The 14727-nt window shown below is 40.8% G+C and overlaps 1 long non-coding RNA gene across 1 annotated transcript in view; it reads right to left on the minus strand.

Moving 5' to 3' along the window:
- LOC142160508 (uncharacterized) overlaps positions 1-14727 on the minus strand; it is a 58166-nt gene that overhangs the window by 22394 nt on the left and 21045 nt on the right. The window contains exon 2 of the long non-coding RNA XR_012693247.1: positions 5281-5384. This is a non-coding gene — a long non-coding RNA (uncharacterized LOC142160508). The remainder of the gene's footprint in view (positions 1-5280; positions 5385-14727) is intronic.

Consider the following 14727-nt stretch of genomic DNA (forward strand, 5'->3'; position numbering starts at 1 on the left):
TCGCATTAACCTAGCCACCCAATGTAACCCAAGCTGCTTGGCCAATCAATGAGCAATGGCCTGAAGTTTATTGTAAACAGAGTGCATTTGATTTTAGCATCCGACGGTATTGTATGGATAAGCTGAAAATTCTGGCACCTGCCCTCATGAAAGTGAAGAAGGAGGGGGGGAGGGAGGGGGGGGGGGAACTTCCAGGATGCAGCCAAATGGAAAAAGCATATTAGGAGGATGTTATTTATTCATTACTGTCAGTTTAATCAGTAAAAGGCCCAATTAGATATAAATCAGAAGTATCATGTTACCTTAGTTGAGGCTACTTGGTGCATTCATGCCTATGGGAGGAGGGACTGGCGTGGGTTAACTTGCAAACCTCGGACAACTGAGAGGCTTGTGGACACAAACTGACATTTTTGGGAGATTTAATTACAAATATGAATATTTGTGTATGCCTAATGAATGCAAAGTGAGTTTCCAGAAATATTTATTTGTTTTTATTACATTTTGCAACCCATGACTCTGTTACTTGCATAGAATATTTTTTTTCTTAATTTAATTTAGACATTTGAGTCAGAGACTATTGATACACTGTCCTAAACTGGGTTATTTTACAGAACTTGTGTAGCGGTTCACACTAAAACCAGTGTGATCTCTAGCCCGTCTCCTTCTTCTCTTTATGCATTTGTACAGTCAACGCTGCCAGAGTGAGGTTCCATCTGTATTAGATTCAGGGCTAAATTTACTAAGCTGCGGGTTTGAAAAAGTGGGGATGTTGCCTATAGCAACCAATCAGATTCTAGCTTTCATTTTGTAGAAGGTACTAAATAAATGAAAGCTAGAATCTGATTGGTTGCTATAGGCAACATCCCCACTTTTTCAAACCCGCAGCTTAGTAAATCTAGCCCTCAGTCTCTTAAAGGGATAGGATACCTCCAGTCACATTGCAAAATTTATCTAAAGAGGCCAGAAGACTCTGCAGCAGTGTCACTTATCTGGCCAAAGAGGTCGTCCCAAGGTAGGACGTGAACATCACATGATCAGCTCACATCTGTTGTCCCCTTCAGCCAGGTATGCCAAGGTCCCCGAACCTCACTACGAAAAATATTTCCCACCCTTTTAATGAAAGTTGAACAGACCAGTTTTCCAGAATAATACCCAGAGGAGATTAATAAGTAAAAAATATACGTGTTTCTGATTATTGCCTTACTTGACGTTTACAAGTTCTCGGAGCTGCAGTACAGTAGGATGCTGTTTGCCCACCTTAAGTGCAATTGATACACATAAGTGAATATATATGAATGCAAACACCTGTGTTAATGTACCACAGTGATGTATGAAATAAAGACATCCCCAGTGCCCCTCCTCTCTTGTGACCTATAGAGTCACCCAAAAGCAAGATTTTGAAGCTATTTTACTTTTGCTAGCATGAAAAGTCCTATTACAGACGAACATCCAGTTAAAGGTCATGCAATGCATACAAAAAGCTGATGGGAGTCTGCACTTGTGTATGTGTACAGTAGCACATATGCGCAATAATGATGTGCTAGATACAGTGGAGAAAGTGGGCTGGTATACGGGTGTATGCCATACCGCCAATTCTCCTACTGCCTTCATTGTAAAACTATCAAATCTCATCCATTTACATTCCTATTACAATTTCCATACCGCCACTTCTACATTTCCATATTGCCACTTCTACATTTCCATATTGCCAATTCTACATTTAAATACTGCCACTTCTACATTTCCATACCAACACTTCTAAATTTTCATACTGGCCACTTCCACATTTCCATATTGCCACTTCTACATTTCCATACTGGCCACTTCTACATTTACATACCGCCACTTCTACATTTCCATACTGGCCACTTCTACATTTACATACCGCCACTTCTACATTTCCATACTGGCCACTTCTACATTTCCATATGGCCACTTCTACATTTCCATACTGCCACTTTTACATTTCCATACCAACACTTCTACATTTCCATATTGCCACTTCTACATTTCCATATTGCCACGTCTACATTTCCATACCGCCACTTCTACATTTCCATACTGGCCACTTCTACATTTCCATATTGCCACTTCTACATTTCCATACTGTCACTTCTACATTTCCATACTGGCCACTTCTACATTTCCATACTGCCACTTCTACATTTCCATACCAACACTTCTACATTTCCATACCGCCACTTCTACATTTCCATATTGCCACTTCTACATTTCCATACTGGCCACTTCTACATTTCCATATTGCCACTTCCACATTTCCATATTGCCACTTCTACATTTCCATACTGGCCCCTTCTACATTTACATACCGCCACTTCTACATTTCCATATGGCCACTTCTACATTTCCATATTGCCACTTCTACATTTCCATACTGCCACTTTTACATTTCCATACCAACACTTCTACATTTCCATACCGCCACTTCTACATTTCCATACTGGCCACTTCTACATTTACATACCGCCACTTCTACATTTCCATACTGGCCACTTCTACATTTCCATATTGCCACTTCTACATTTCCATACTGTCACTTCTACATTTCCATACTGGCCACTTCTACATTTCCATACTGCCACTTCTACATTTCCATACCAACACTTCTACATTTCCATACCGCCACTTCTACATTTCCATATTGCCACTTCTACATTTCCATACTGGCCACTTCTACATTTCCATACCAACACTTCTACATTTCCATACTGGCCACTTCTACATTTCCATATTGCCACTTCTACATTTCCATACTGCCACTTCTACATTTCCATACCAATACTTCTACATTTCCATACTGGTCACTTCTACATTTCCATATTGCCACGTCTACATTTCCATACCAATACTTCTACATTTCCATACTGCCACTTCTACATTTCCATACTGGCGACTTCTACATTTCCATACTGCCACTTCTACATTTACATACCGTCACTTCTACATTTCCATATTGCCACTTCTACATTTCCATATTGCCACTTCTACATTTCCATACTGCCACTTCTACATTTCCATACTGGCGACTTCTACATTTCCATACTGCCACTTCTACATTTACATACCGTCACTTCTACATTTCCATATTGCCACTTCTACATTTCCATACCGCCACTTCTACATTTCCATACTGGCCACTTCTACATTTCCATACTGTCACTTCTACATTTCCATACTGCCACTTCTACATTTACATACCGCCACTTCTACATTTCCATACTGGCCACTTCTACATTTCCATACTGCCACTTCTACATTTCCATACTGCCACTTCTACAGTTACATACCGCCACTTCTACATTTCCATATTGCCACTTCTACATTTACATACCGCCACTTCTACATTTTCATATTGTCACTTCTACATTTTCATACTGCCACTTCTACATTTCCATACCAACACTTCTACATTTCCATACTGCCACTTCTACATTTCCATACCAACACTTCTACATTTCCATACTGGCCACTTCTACATTTCCATTCTGCCACTTCTACATTTCCATACTGCCACTTCTACATTTCCATACCAACACTTCTACATTTCCATACCGCCACTTCTACATTTACATACTGGCCACTTCTACATTTCCATACTGCCACTTCTACATTTCCATACTGCCACTTCTACATTTACATACCGCCACTTCTACATTTCCATACTGGCCACTTCTACATTTCCATACTGCCACTTCTACATTTCCATACTGCCACTTCTACAGTTACATACCGCCACTTCTACATTTCCATATTGCCACTTCTACATTTACATACCGCCACTTCTACATTTTCATATTGTCACTTCTACATTTTCATACTGCCACTTCTACATTTCCATACCAACACTTCTACATTTCCATACTGCCACTTCTACATTTCCATACCAACACTTCTACATTTCCATACTGGCCACTTCTACATTTCCATACTGCCACTTCTACATTTCCATACCAACACTTCTACATTTCCATATTGGCCACTTCTACATTTCCATACCGCCACTTCTACATTTCCATATTGCCACTTCTACATTTGCATACCGCCACTTCTACATTTCCATACCAACACTTCTATATTTCCATATTGCCACTTCTACATTTCCATACAGCCACTTCTACATTTCCACTTTTACCAATGGCTACAAATATACATTCTTTAAGAATTAGCAATCATCCTTTTGTAAATACTGACAAATAATTCCATTTTAAATAGTATTTTTGTTTTAACAGGGACATGATGCACAATATGAATGAATACCTAATATGTGCATGCAATCAGTACCTATGTCTTTACAATGGAACACGTGCTGATAGCTGCCTTGTGTTCTCTCAGACTAGGCGGTGCTGTGCTCTGTACGCTGATGATAAACTAAGTAAGAGCTGTTTTGGCTAGTGTGGAAGGGCAAGACACTGCAGTTTACTTTGTACTACATTATATCAGAAATATGTTTTTATCACTCCTGCCATTTGATGTAAATATCCGCTGCCTATAATAAATAACAAAAAAAAATTAAGTATAAAGTAGTCAAGTGACCTGTGAGTCTGCATAATATACAATATGGGGCTCATTGAGGAACTACCATTGGTGCAGCCGGTGCCGTGCATCGGGGCCCTTGAAGATAATGGGATCCGCTGCAAGGGGAACTAGGGAGCTGTGGGCCCCAGGTTTACTCCTCCCTGCTTCCCCACAGCTTACTAGTTCCGCCTCTGATGGCATAGGCAAACCGAGGGAGGTTTCCTATTGCTCGGAAACCCCCCTCCAAGCCTGGGACACAGTATAATTGAGGTGGCTGGATCCTGTCCACGCTTCACACGGCTCTGCTTGAAAAGGGAGAGCTGTGTGCACCTAACAGTAGTGCACGCAGCATTGCCCATGTATATTATAGGGTTAGGAAGAGTTGGAGAGCAGCCAAGCACTGTCTAATATTATAGCCACGCCCCCATGCATGCTGGTCACGCCCACTGGTGGCGTGGTGTGGAAACACCCCTCTACAAATCCTGCGTTTGCCCCTGGATGGGGCTTATGTAAAATTGAACACAAATTTGGTTCTTGGAGTATAATATGCTCTTATTTCATCTGAGCATGCTCACAAACTATTAATTTCAGTAAGTAAAAAAGCACTATATTTTCTATTGACTAAATTAAAAGAGAACAAATTATGAAATGTAACATCAATTGCACAAGTTTTAGCATTGTCAAAATGATAATGATTTCAAAATTTCCTCTAAAAAGTATATGTTGTATGTTCCATTAACTCACCCAACTTGTTCTGCCCTGTGTCAAGGAGCTGGGCGTCTCTGCCCATGGTGGGAGTGGGCAAGTAAAGCGAATAACTCCAGACAAGACAGCAGCAGTCACACCTTCTGTAAAATACACATACATGTGACTATATATTACGTAATCAGTTGTCATTACTTCTTATTATTCTATGATGTGGCCCTATCACTAAAGCTGGAGACTTCCCATAATGGAATGCAAAAGAATGGTCATCCAACTCAGCAGTGCTTTACAATGTTGCATTTCTCCGACGCGAAATTATGCCAAGGAGCAGCTCTCAATAATTCTGAGGGATTAAAATGATGATAAAAGTAATAGTCCATTACATTACCTACTTCAGCAGGATTGTAATGAACGCTATAAATTGCAGACTGGGCTCCTAACTACTCCCATCTATTTAAAATGAATTTGTGGGGTTACTTTCATTAACTGTGCTCCAAGACAGCAGTCTGACATGTTGCTTTAAATGACTATAAAACCGATTAGATGTAAAATATGTCTTAGAGGCTCAAAGAGTGGAGAAACCCTCACAGCGAGTATGGTGGGGAACTTCTAGCACTCCATATTATAGGCCTGATTCATGTCCCGACGCAACCTGCAGGCATCTTGCGTTTAACAAAATGAGCACGGAACTTGAGCGTAGTTCTGACCGTATTCAAATCCAATCTGATCTCAAGATGCATTCCAGTTTGAATCTGGGTGTAAACACTCTCTGTCTAAACGTTACTTGCTGTATGTAAACAGAAGAATGCCTATGAGCAACATAAAGTCCCATCAGAACACATGCAAAAAAAGATATTCTATAAAATAAATTAACAACTCACAATACTATAATCATTAATAAAAATGTGTCTTAAAATATGTTTTTAATTTATTTGTACTTTTTTTAACATTAAATACATAAATCAAGATGTTCTTAATGCATACTATACATACGTTTTTATATTCTCTCTTAGTTGCATACAAATGTTTTTTGCTATCTGGAGGCAAGAAGATATTGTAACATCATCATTATCAATTCCTGTCCTGTATCTGGTGCAAATGATATGGCTAAAAAACACGTAGGTTAGAGAAACCCAGGGCTTGGGAGTGGTTACGCCCTCGGCACACCCTTACTGGACATTGAATAAGTTTGTCCACCTCTTTCCTCCCCCGTTCTGCCCCTCAAGTCCTAGGAAGTTGTGTTCAGACGTGAATTCATCATCATCAGTTATTTATGTAGCGCAACTAATTCCGCAGCGCTGTACAGAGAACTTATTCACATCAGTCCCTGCCCCATTGGAGCTTACAGTCTAAATTCCCTAATATACACAGAGAGAGAGAGAGAGAGAGAGAGACTAGGGTCAATTTTTTGATAGCAGCCAATTAACCTACCAGTATGTTTTTGAAGTGTGGGAGGAAACCAGAGCACCCGGAGAAAACCCACGCAAACACGGGGAGAACATACAAACTACACACAGATAAGGCCATGGTCAGGAATCAAACACATGACCCCAGTGCTGTGAGGCAGAAGTGTTAACCACTCGGCCACTGTGCATGCATTTGCTTTCATTGCGTAAGGTCCGTTTCTGAGCATGCACAGAACTATTTCACACAAAATATGGGTTTATTCAGCAGTGTTTCCACCAAAACCGATAACCCAAAGATATTGGGTGTTCTGGCTAATTTCAGACATTTTTCCCTGGATTCGGTATCGACCGAATCCATTGTCAACCCCTAGCCAAACCAATACCTATGTTATTTAGAAAGTTGTAGACAACCCCCTCTCTTCTACACACAGTGCCACAGTTCTCTCCAATCACTACCATGATGGCTGGCCTGGAAATAAAGAGGGGCAGAGATGTTCACATCACTGGCGTCAAGCAGGGAGGAATTGCACCAATTATAGAGTAAGAACATTGAAACTTAACAACAAATGTATTTACGTATGTTTGAAGAGTGTTTGTGATATCTGCAGCCAGTTTAAATAAGACCGTCTGTGTAGGTAACTATTTTCATATATTTTTAATAAGTTCATTGACTCACACTCCATAAAGTCAGCTCATTGACAGGTATCTCCACCTAAAACAAAAAAATAACTAAACCAGAATGAAAAGCTATGAATTTTATTTTATGTATGTGAACTCCACCCAGTACTGCATTTTACCTTCTGGAAGGTGTTCTGCTTTAAAAATGAACCCTGTTTTACTTCTTACAGGTTTTCTACAAAGAACTATTCTTTTGCTCACATAAATGTTCTGATTGGTCGGTGTACAATTGGGCAGCATATTTGGGTGGCCAAATTGGTCAAATCCTGAAATTCACAGTTGGGCTCTACACAAAGGGTCACCAAGTGGCCAACTAGTACATTTGACCATTGACCACTCTCATATAATAACTGCGTTGTTTGATCACTACAATTTCTGGCACTCCTGACCCAAATAATATATCATAAATGAATATTGCTGGAGGCACACGCACTGTCATGTCTAGGTATTTAACTGTAAATGGCCAAATTGGCCAACATAATTGCTCTGTGTATTGGTAACTGTACTTTATATACAATATAAAGCGTATCTCATGGCAAAAATGGTAAAATAATTCACCTCTTTCTACTAACTAGAAATACGTTCAATTTTAGGAGCAAATAAATCTTAAACAAAGATCAAGATCTCTGGAACATGTGTCACGTATGTGCACACGCCTGAATCACGGAGACGGGTCTGGTCAACAAAATAAAGTTGTTGTTTATTTCATCTGCTTCTGCTTTGTATCTTCCCTCACAAATTAGTTCCTCTGTCTTTTCAGTCTACTCTGACTGGCAGGGAGGGAGCATTTTAAAAACCATCAGTGTTAGTGTGTTCTGAATAAAAGTGGAATCTGGGTCTTTTAAAGTCTCCTTTGATTGCTGTCCGTCTGCTGATGCAGCTTTTGCACTTAGTTAAAGATTAACAGGTTGGCTTCTACTTGTCAGATCACTCTGTTGCTGCCATGCTTGATTCCTAATTGGAGATTACTAGACTCAAGTAAAGTGGATGTTTAAGAGCCATGCTGACAGACAATTTTTTTTCGGTGTCATTCTAAAAAACTGGCCCACAAAAATTAAGATATCTGTACTTATATTAATTGATGTTGTGCTGCCTGCCAACATCTCTATCTGTTTAAGACTGGTGTCAGACGAGCATTTTACCAGCTAGTAAAGTGCTAGCGTTCACAGCGCTGAAATGGCTCTCTTGGCGACACAGTGACGTGAGTGGGGAACGCAACTCCCTCTGTCAAACTGGAGCGGTAAGCACTGAAGACGCTTCATGCAACGTTTTATTAGTTTAATCGCTCCTGTGTGACAGGGGAAGAACCTTCTCCATTCACTTATATGTGTCAGGATGGAGCACTTTGGGTGTTGTAAATGATGGCGCTTTTCTAGCCTGACACCATCCTTAACTTCATTCTCTTGGCAAGGTTTAAGCACCCATGTTTTATTGTCTTATTTTTTATTCTATCCTTTTTTTTAATCGTACATATAAAAATATAATTCCATTAATTTGTTAATCATATGAAAGATAAAAATGACAAAATAAGCAGAACATAGAAGGATGGAACACAGGATAAACACGGTGCCATTAGTGTCAGTTGGTCAGAAAACTAATGTCACAGTATAATAAACATAACAATACAATTCCAGGAACGCAGAACTAATGTTCTGAATTAGTTCAGTTCATAAAGTACGCTGGCAAAGTTTAAAATTGGTATTGGTAATTATATAAATGAATGTGCTAGAGTAGTATACTGTGCTATATTAAGCTTGCATGTCATTACAGTACAAAATATATATATCTAGAGGGCCTTATGTAACCCTACAGCGTCAAGAGTCTAAGGTGTATATTGAAAAAGTGGAGATGTTGCCTATAGCAACCAATCAGATTATAGCTGGGAGGTAGCGGGTGACATTTCTAGACAGCAGCTGCTCCTGAGATGTGCGGATTGGTGTGGGGAGAGACCTCTACATGTAATTAACGATGCAACAGCGGGCCCCTTTGTAGACAGCATGTCTGCCACCACTAGCAAGATGTTGGGGGCCCTGAGCTGCTGCCATTTGCTCCAGTACTTCAGTCTTTTTCCTTTGATATCTGTTTCTATAAATCAGGTTCTATAAATGCCCCTCCTATGACAAAATATGGTACTGGTATCTCATGTTTTTATTACAAGGCGTAATTGAATCTTGCTCAGCTTAAGGAGTGTCAATATGTCACCTGAATGGACAGAAGCAGAGGCCTGACTTGCGGGAAGCTATGAGGTATGTCCCAACTCCAGGTGCCTCAGATGCCAAGGGTGTTTTTAGGGGGAGGGGGGTTGCATGTAGCCTTCCATTTCAGATGTGCTAGGGAGCACAGTCAGGTCCATTGTGATGTGGCCATGCCCCTAACAAGATGTGGTCCCACCCCCTTTCAAAGGAGGTGTGACCATGCCCTGATTTAGTGATTTCAAATGTTGGAACGTATGCATTAGTTACATACCTCGTACCCATAGCACAACATTCTAAAAGCGCCTCTTCCTGGGTTTGTCATTTCAAACAGGTAACAGTAAAGATCCCAGAAAGGGTTCCACCTCTGAAGCACTAATCCGAGGGGACGAAAAAGTAAATAAAAATGTTGCCCAAAACCAGACACCACTATTAGGGATGCACCAAATTTAAAATTTGGATTGGGTTTTAACCAAATCATATGGGTCATTTTAAATGAATCTTTATGATTAGGCCAGCTGATTCTGAGTCTTGAATTCCCTGAAATGTTAGGGGGCAGGACACAAAGAAAGAGGAGCTACATACTTTATTATATACTAATGCATATATATTCCTTTTATATGTATATACATTAGAGCATGTCCCCTGTGGAAAACTCACTGGTGGATCCAGAGGGGGCCATTGCTGCTGGGGGGGGGTGCTGTGGGGGGTGATTTCCCGAATCGGCCCACCCCCCTAGCAGCAATCTTGATCCCATTAAATTGCGGTGGAGAGGTCCGATCATCTTTGAAAAGGGGGCGTGACCAACCAGGACCAAGGAGTAAAGGAGGGGTGTGGTTATGCAAAATCCCCCCACCCCCAGACTTCTACCAAACCTCATCTGTTTGCCAATTAAGACTGGCCAATGAGAGACGTTGTGAGGAGAAAGGGTATTCTCACTAGGCATGGAGTATTGGTGACCCAAGCTTTTTGAGCGCCTCTTTCTGGGTTTTTCCAAACAGGTAACAGTAGAGGTTCCAGAAAGTGTTCTACCGCTGAAGCACTAATGTGAGTTGACTTTAGGCGCACTGCCCGAGGTAAAAAAAAATGTAACAAAAGCACCAAATAATAATAAAATTTCACAGAGTCCCCTCAGTTTCATGATTAATTTAAGTCAAAAGTGAGGTAAACCAAGCAGTTTTTTAAAAAAAAAAAAAAATGGAAAAGTTTATTTAATGAAACGGGAGGTACTAAAGCGATAGAAAGTTGAAATTTTGTTGTGATGTTTAAAATTTTGCACAGTGCTCCTCATTGTCAGTGTTGGACCCATGAAAAAGAGTGTCATCGGAAGGGGTGTGGTCAGCCCTCAGAGGGCGTAGCTAGGCTTAAGCAGTCTGCCTTCCAACCACCTAAGGCAGGCACATAACTAAAACGTTGTGGCCCCACAGTAAAATATTAATGAGGTTTCTAGGTGGGGACACCCTTTAATTTTGGATCCTCAGAATACCAGCTAGTGCACAAGGCATTCTGGGGATTCACTTAACCATCAGAGGTCGGAACTAGCGAACTGTGGGCCCCAGTGCAGGGAAGCGGGGAAGAGGGAACAGGGACCTACAGCTCACTAGTTTCCCATGGAGTGGGCCCCATTATCTCCTTGGGCCCCCGTGCACTGCAGTGTAGTTCTCCAATATCATTACACTATGTGGAATATCAGAATACTGACAATTGGTATCATATGCAGAGTGGGCATTCATTCCCAATGGGGTATGCTGGGTGGTACTATCTGGCACCACTGCAGTGTGAATTTGACTCACCACTAATTTATGAAGATACATTTGGAAGATTCTTTAAGATAAGTAGTTGCCAACTGCCTGTAAAGAAAAGTAAAAATACTAGTAAACTACATATAACATGCATAGTAACATAGGATAGGGCATGTTAACCCTTCTCTCTCTCTCATACATATGCATTGCATTAGTAAAAATTGCTGGTCATCAGTAAAGTTTTAATATAACTGTCAATAAAAACCCTGTTATCCCTGAAAAAATTTGTTCCGGTGCAGTTTGCTGCTTACTCCCTTCTTCTTAATATTTTACATTCTAATCTAGAGCCTGATTCATTAAGGATCTTAACTTAAGAAACTTCTTATTTAAGTCTCCTGGACAAAACCATGTTACAATGCAAGGGGTGCAAATTAGTATTCTGTTTTGCACATAAGTTAAATACTGACTGTTTTTTCATGTAGCACACAAATACTTGATAGCTTATTTGTACACTGAAATTTAAAGTTGATATTTGTGTCCTACATGAAAAAACAGTCGGTATTTAACTTATGTGCAAAACAGAAAACTAATTTGCGCCCCTTGCATTGTAACATGGTTTTGTCCAGGAGACTGATATAAGAAGTTTCTTAAATTAAGATCCTTAATGAATCAGGCCCCTATTTATTTAAAGCAATTGCTTTAATAATGGCTATGAACTCTGTGTCTTAGACATGCTGCTGTGATAATTGCACAGTGTGCCATTATCCGGGCACAGGAATGCCTCCGCCTGCCAGGACACTAGCAGTGAAGGGGTTAAGCTTTGCTGTCTACTTCTGCCCAAACTGCAGACTGCTCCAGCAGACGGAAATGGCTGCAGTACACAAGTGAAAATGAGCTGTACGCAGCCTCTTGTTGTGCCATGATTGATACTGCAGGGTGTAGGTGTAATGAAACCTCCGCTGTCTCCTCATCTACCTGTGATTTATTGAGTACAAATTTAAGATGAGAAAAGGCCCCATACCAGGTCTTGTAACATCCCCCTCAAAGGAAGAATGGTCATCCATCACTCGGGCCTGCACACAGCCCGCTGTGAAGACACTCACAGGATCAGCCAATAGTCTCCTTTGTTGCAATTTCTAACAAGTGTTTGATCAGCAAAAGTCTATTTTGGTTGGTGGACCTTTCAATACCAATTGGCATTGGGTCACTGATTTCAATGCTGTATTATCTTCTTTACAAGACTCACCAGTTGGGCGAGAGGCAGAGATTAATGATGGAACCAGAGAGCTGCAATCTTCAGCTCCTGCAATGCCAGATTAAGATTTTTTTTTCTCTAAATCTTTTGGGTGTGGGGATGTCAGAGAGAAATACAAGATAGGTACGCGCATTACTAATTAAAGATCTTGTGCACAGGTTACATGAATATATGGAAAAATATGTCCCTGTATTTGGTAAGTAGTGATGTCGTTGCTTATACGTGGAGGGCGACAATGGTCTTACTGTCACATGACTCATTGTGAAACTGTTCCATTATGAATGCATACCTGTCAGTGATGGTAAAACACCCCTGAATATAAGGATCACCTGCGATAAGCAGGGGCGCACGCAGGGGGGAGGTTTCTGGGTCTCCAGAAACCCCTCCCCTCCGCTAACGAAGTGCCCCACATAGCGGCACTGTACTATACAGCAGCCGTGGCGCTGTCAAAGAAGCGTCCGCGGACACTTCTTTGACAGCGCTGCGGCTGCTGTATAGTACAGTGCTGCCGAAACTGCGTAGCAGCTCTCTCGTGTTTTTTTTTTGTTTTTTTTTGTTTTTTTGGGGAGGGGGGGGGAACCCTGACAAGCTACACGTTTCCTATAATCTTTAGTGGATAATAAGATTTGGGGGGAGAGCAATGTGGTGTGTTGCACACAACCCTTCATCATTTGAGTGAAATGATCAAATAATTCCTTAGATGATGGACAGAATTGATGTCCTAGTAGCAATCCTGCCGCTTACTAAGAAGCGAGTGTTAAGTAGTATGTGGGGTACAGGAGGTCAGGCCATTGTATTGTCAGAATGTTATGGACTTGTGCCCATGAGTGTTGAACGACAAGGCCTATTAACTGTGCAGACAGAACCTTGCACTTTGTGCTTGTTTTTACAAGAACATTAGAATGGTGTTCTCTGCAACATTATATAGCATATAATAAATAACCTCACTCCCAGAACTCCATGATCCCAGAATGATGCAAGTGAAACTGATGCAAAGTGAGGTGAACACTTGTAAAAAAGTGCAAGTCCAATTGCTTACATTTGTTTTTTTTAAATATTAGGGTGTAATAGGCTTTAAGAATAGTACTGAAGCCTTACAAATAGCGCTGCTGTAGGATCAATGATTAGAACAGAGCCAGAGGATACATGCATTTGTAAAACATGTTGTGGTATAATTGTATATATTTTTGGGTAATGTCAGAAATGTTTAAAAATATTTGCAGCTTGACAGGGTGAGACGTAAGCTTTCTTAAATAATAGCCAATACAACAAATCCTTGAGGTAATCTTTACAGTGATTTTCACCCCAGAGATCTATAGCAGGTACATGTGTTAACTTTTGTACAGTGAATAAAATGTTAAACCTTAATGTCCTTATTATTGTTTAAAGAGGAACTGCCATGTCCGACAGTGCTTTGAACTGATCAGCACGAAAAGGTATTCATGCTAGACAGTTCAAACCCAATGCTGTCTGGATTGTGACACACAGCACAAATCGGGGAACGCTTTCAAAGTTACCCTCACAGAATATCATTTTCCTGACAAGTACATTATTGACACTAAGGGATATATTTACTAAACTGCGAGTTTGAAAAAGTGGAGATGTTGCCTGTAGCAACCGATCAGATTCTAGCTGTCATTTTTGTAGAATGCACTAAATGAATAACTAGAATCTGATTGGTTGCTATAGGCAACATCTCCACAAACTCGCAGTTTAGTAAAATATACCCCTAAATGTGTTTCAATAGGCACAAAACTATCTACCTATCATCAACAGCAAAAATACTCTCATTTTACTGTGCAAACTCCTGGGTAGGTATGTCAGACCCAGCACAGGCATATAAGTGGTGGTGTGATGTCACAATAGAAAACAATCAAGTGCTTGTGTTGTGCTGTTCTAATTTGTTTTGTTCAATACATTCTCTTCATTCAAGCAGACATTAAAATATTGGGTTATATCATAATTGCCTACTTTCGGCAAGTGCAGTCCGGGAGAGGTGCGTGACAAGAGGGCGTAAGGGGGTGGGGCCAAACGTGTCATTTTGATGTTTTGTCGCGGGGACGGGGCCAAACTGGTGCAATTCACCGCAAATCGCATAATTTTGGCCAGGCAATTGCGGGATGCGGGAGACTTGCCTGCTCTCCCGGGAGTCCGTGAGGCCGACCCGAATTTCGGGAGTCTCCCAGACATTCCAGGAGAGTTGGCAAGTATGG

The sequence above is a fragment of the Mixophyes fleayi genome, chromosome 6 (genome assembly GCF_038048845.1).
Source record: "Mixophyes fleayi isolate aMixFle1 chromosome 6, aMixFle1.hap1, whole genome shotgun sequence".
Classification (NCBI taxonomy): Eukaryota; Metazoa; Chordata; class Amphibia; order Anura; family Limnodynastidae; genus Mixophyes; species Mixophyes fleayi.